The sequence below is a fragment of the Salvelinus namaycush genome, chromosome 33 (assembly GCF_016432855.1).
Source record: "Salvelinus namaycush isolate Seneca chromosome 33, SaNama_1.0, whole genome shotgun sequence".
Classification (NCBI taxonomy): domain Eukaryota; kingdom Metazoa; phylum Chordata; class Actinopteri; order Salmoniformes; family Salmonidae; genus Salvelinus; species Salvelinus namaycush.
In genome coordinates this window covers 10,321,358-10,326,991 of record NC_052339.1, presented here as the reverse complement: position 1 = coordinate 10,326,991, position 5,634 = coordinate 10,321,358, and positions in this window count along the sequence as shown.

Here is a 5,634-nt window from a genome sequence, read left to right as displayed (position 1 = left end):
AGTCTAGGCCTGCGCAATGGATTAGTTCACTGAGATGGGGGCATATGTGACTGACTGGCTCAAATCGGTCTTATGCAGCAACATTTTAAATTGTGTTTTTTCCATTGGATAAAAGTAGAGACTCAGAGCTACAAAATGGTATATCATACACTACAGTTGAGAAACAATGGAAAAGTAATTTTGCTTTGAAATTTGATCAACTTGTAAACTCACTTTTGAGAAAATGGCCTTGGAATGTTTTGGCTTTGTCTACACCCATTCAACATTGTTCTCACCCTCTAAAGCTTTAGCCCCACCCATCTCTTTAAGGGTTGGTTCGAGTGTTCTGTACTAACAACAGCAGTAATGCACCTCAACTAACTTTCTAACTACTTCTAGACACAAATGAGAGAAGAGCTCACTTAACATTACTCACCCTAGCAGAGCTGGTTAGGCTGTTAAGTTATCCAGAGCGTTGGTGACTGCAACTGTGATGTCAGATTGTCCATTTGTAAATTCAGAGCGTTTTGCTCTCTGAGTGTTCCGAGCGCACACTGGGGTTGATCCGAACGTTCTGACCTCACAACGGCAGTCATCCGTTCATACGTTGTGCAGACCACACCACCCTCTGGAGAGCCTTGCGGTTGAGGGCAGCACAGTTGTCGTACCAGGCTGTGATACAGCCCGACAGGATGCTCTCGATTTTGCATCTGTAAAAGTTTGTCAGGGTTTTGGGTGACAAGCTAAATTTCTTCAGTCTCCTGAGGTTGAAGAGGAGCTGTTGCGACTTCTTCACCACACTGTCTGTGTGGGTGAACCATTTCAGTTTGTCTGTGATGTGTACACCCAGGAACTTAAAAACTTTCCACCTTCTCCACTGCTGTCCCTTCGATGTGGATAGGGGGTGCTCCCTCTGCTGTCTCCTGAAGTCCACAATCATCTCCTTTGTTTTGTTGACGTTGAGTGAGAGGTTGATTTCCTGACACCACACTCTGAGTGCCCTCACCACCTCCCTGTAGGCTGTCTCGTCATTGTTGGTGATAAAGGCCCACTACTGTTGTGTTGTCTGCAAACTTGATGATTGAGTTGGAGGCGTTCATGCCAATGCAGTCGTGGGTGAGCAGGGAGTACAGGAGAGGGCTGAGCACACACCCTTGAGGAGCCCCAGTGTTGAAGGTCAGCGAAGTGGAGGTGTTGTTTCCTACCTTCACCACCTGGGGGTGTCATGTCAAAGTCCAGGACCCAGTTGCGCAGGGCGGGGTTGAAACCCAGGGCCTCCAGCTTAATGTTGAGCTTGGAGGGTACTATGGTGTTGAATGCGGAGCTATAGTCAATGAACAGAATTCTTACAAAGGTATTATTTTTGCCCAGATGGGATAGGGCAGTGTGCAGTGTGATGGCAATTGCGTCATCTGTGGACCTGTTGGGGTGGTATGCAAACTTAAGTGGGTATAGGGTAGCCAGTAAGGTGGCGGTGATATGATCCTTGACTAGCCTCTCAAAGCACTTCATGCTGACAAAAGTAAGTGCTACGGGGCAGTAGTCATTTAGTTTAGTTATCTTTGCCTTCTTGGGTACAGGAACAATGGTAGTTGAAGCATGTGGGGACAACAAATTGGGATAGGGAGCGATTGAATATGTCCATTAACACACCAGCCAGCTGGTCTGCACATGCTCTGAGGACACGGCTAGGGATGCCGTCTGAGCCAGCAGTCTTAAAAGTTTTACTCACGTCAGCCACGGAGAACGAGAGGGGGGGACGCAGTCTTTGTTAGCGAGCAGCGACGGTGGCACTGTATTATCCTCAAAGCGGGCAAAGAAGGTTTTTAGTTTGTCTGGAAGCGTGACATCGGTGTCAGTGATGTGGCTGTTTTCGTTTTTGTAGTCCGTGATTTCCTGTCGACCCTGCCACACATTTTGTGTCTGAGCCGTTGAATTGCGACTGCACCTTGTCCCTTTGGGTCGGCTTCTGGGATCAGATCCATTGTCCTGGGTGGTGGTCCGAACAGAGGATCCACTTCTGGAAAGTCGTATTCCTGGTCGTAATGTTGGTAAGTTGACGTTGCTCTTATGTCCAATAGTTCTTCCCGGCTGCACGTAGTAAGACTTAAGATTTCCTGGGGTAACAATGTAAGAAATAATACATAAAAAAATCAAAATACTGCATAGTTTCCTAAGAACGTGAAGCGACCATCTCTGTTGGAGCCATTTTTGTACCTAGACATATTGACTAACTCAAATAGACAGAAGCGTGCCATATGGCAGACCAATCCAAACTCATCTCTCGTCATGTCCAGCCCATTCATTATCTCAGCCAATTACGGCAGCGGGAAGGTTGCTACCTTATTCTGTGGCTAAACCAACTGGACTCGTAATTTAACAATTTTATTCGTATTTACAGATAGCATTCAAGTTTGTTATGAAGGCACATGAAAGGTTACATGTTCGAGAGGCCTTTCTGCCAAAAAAACTGATTTTGATTTTTTTTAAAGTTTACGATAAAACTGCTCTCCTGTGAAGTAGTGACCCGTGACATACACCTAGTTTCCTGAAATGGGTCACACACATATACATATATACAGTATATCACAAAAGTGAATACACCCCTCACATTTTTGTAAATACTTGAGTATATCTTTTCATGTGACACCACTGAAGAAAATGCACTTTGCTACAATGTAAAGTAGTGAGTGTACAGCTTGTATAACAGTGTACATTTGCTGTCCCCTAAAAATAACTCAACACACAGCCATTCATGTCTAAACCGCTGGCAACAAAAGTGAGTACACCCCTAAGTGAAAATGTCAATTTTCCTCCCCGGTGTCATGTGACTCGTTAGTGTTACAAGGTCTCAGGTGTGAATGGGGAGCAGGTGTGTTAAATTTGGTGTCATCGCTCTCACACTCCCTCATACTGACTGGTCACTGGAAGTTCAACATGGCACCTCATGGCAAAGAACTCTCTGAGGATCTGAAAAAAAGAATTGTTGCTCTACATAAAGATGGCCTGGGCTATAAGAAGATTGCCAAGACCCTAAAACTGAGCTGCAGCACGGTGGCCAAGACCATACAGCGGTTTAACTGGACAGGTTCCACTCAGAACAGGCCTCGCCTTGGTCGACTAAAGAAGTTGAGTGCACGTTCTCAGCGTCATATCCAGAAGTTGTCTTTGGGAAATAGACGTATGAGTGCTGCCAGCATTGCTGCAGAGGTTGAAGAGGTGTGGGGTCAGCCTGTCAGTGCTCAGACCATATGCCGTAAACTGCATCAAATTGGTCTGCATGGCTGTCATCCCAGAAGGAAGCCTCTTCTAAAGATGATGCACAAGAAAGCCCGCAAACAGTTTGCTGAAGACAAGCAGACTAAGGACATGGATTACTGGAACCATGTCCTGTGGTCTGATGAGACCAAGATACACTTATTTGGTTCAGATGGTGTCAAGCGTGTGTGGCGGCAACCAGGTGAGGAGTACAAAGACAAGTGTGTCTTGCATACAGTCAAGCATGGTGGTGGGAGTGTCATGGTCTGGGGCTGCATGGGTGCTGCCGGCACTGGGGAGCTACAGTTCATTGAGGGAACCATGAATGCCAACATGTACTGTGACATACTGAAGCAGAGCATGATCCCCTCCTTTCGGAGACTGGGCCGCAGGGCAGTATTCCAACATGATAACGACCCCAAACACACCTCCAAGACGACCACTGCCTTGCTAAAGAAGCTGAGGGTAAAGGTGATGGACTGGCCAAGCATGTCTCCAGACCTAAACCCTATTGAGCATCTGTGGGGCATCCTCAAATGGAAGGTGGAGGAGTGCAAGGTCTCTAACATCCACCAGCTCCGTGATGTCGTCATGGAGGAGTGGAAGAGGACTCCAGTGGCAACCTGTGAAGCTCTGGTGAACTCCATGCCCAAGAGGGTTAAGGCAGTGCTGGAAAATGATGGTGGCCACACAAAATATTGACACTTTGGACCCAATTTGGACATTTTCACTTAGGGGTGTACTCACTTTTGTTGCCAGCGGTTTAGACATTAATGGCTGTGTGAGTTATTTTGAGGGGACAGCAAATTTACACTGTTATACAAGTGTAAGTTGTACACTCACTACTTTACATTGTAGCAAAGTGTCATTTCTTCAGTGTTGTCACATGAAAAGATATACTCAAATATTTACAAAAATGTGAGGGGTGTACTCACTTTTGTGATATAATGTATATATATAAAAAGAGAGAGATATGTTACTGGTCAATTAAAACAATTTTGGTCAACCAAACAATCGAGCAGTCGAGTAATTGGGGTCAGCCCTCGATTCAAGAGTTAAATTAACATTCAATGGTGTAAAAGAACCGCAGTACTCGTGTTAATAACCAGAGTTAACTTTTTATGGCTGCAGGGGCAGTATTGAGTAGCTCTGTTTAAGGTGCCCATTTCAAACGGCCTCGTACTCAATTCTTGCTCGTACAATATGCATATTATTGTTATTATTGGATAGAAAACACTCTCTAGTTTCTATAGCCGTTTGAATTATGTCTCTGAGTGGAACAGAACTCATTCTACAGCACTTTTCCTGATATGGAGTGAGATTTCAGAAATCTTGGACTCTGGTCCCAGGTCAGTTTTAAAGTCCCTGTAAATGCTATGAGGATACAAACACTGCCCACGCCTTCCTCTAGATGTCAGTAAGAGGTGACAATTTGAATGGAGTCGATTGCGCAATCAGGGCCTGTATAAAAGGCCAAAGACCGGATGTACCGTTCTTTTCCTGCTGCGCCTGACGCACGATGGACGTCGGACCTGCTCTCTTTCCAAGCTTGGGTTTAGCCAGTAATATATCGCCGGTCATGTTTTTACTCGTTATAGGTGTTAAAAACATCATAAGGTAGTTAATTTAAACCGTTTTATAGCAATTTATATCCGTTTAGTGCGATTTTGAGGCATTGCTTTGTGTTGCACTTTGAAGCGCCGGGCACGTTTCGGGGTCCCGGTCGAACGTTAGTGGGCATTTCGACGGACAAGAGGACATCTTTCGACCAAAAGAAGATTAGACCCAAGAAAGGATACATTGCCCAAGATTCTGATGGAAGATCACCTCATAGTAAGAAATATTTAAGATGATAAATCGTTGTTCTGTCGAAAAAATTTAAACGCATATTCCGCCATTTTTTTTGGTATAGCTTCGCTTGGCGAACCCTGTATTGCACAGTAAGGATAATTTTAGAAATGTAATTCAGCGATTGCATTAAGAACTAATTTGTCTTTCGATAGCTGTCCAACTTATATTTTTTTAGTCAAGTTTATGAATAGTTATGCATGAGACAAGATCACTGTTAAAGATGGCGCCCGACATTTTCAGGCTAGTTTTGCTAGTATTGTCATTGTATAACCACGTTTTTTTGTGGCTAAATATGCACATTTTCGAACAAACTCTATATGTATGTTGTAATATGATGTTACAGGAGTGTCATCGGAAGAATTCTGAGAAGGTTAGTGAAAAAATTAAGATATTTTGGCGATGATTACGTTATCGCTCTCTTTGGCTTGAATCAATGCTCGGGTAACGTTTGCACATGTGGTATGCTAATATAACGATTTATTGTGTTTTCGCTGTAAAACACTTAGAACATCTGAAATATTGTCTGAATTCACAAGATCTGTGTCT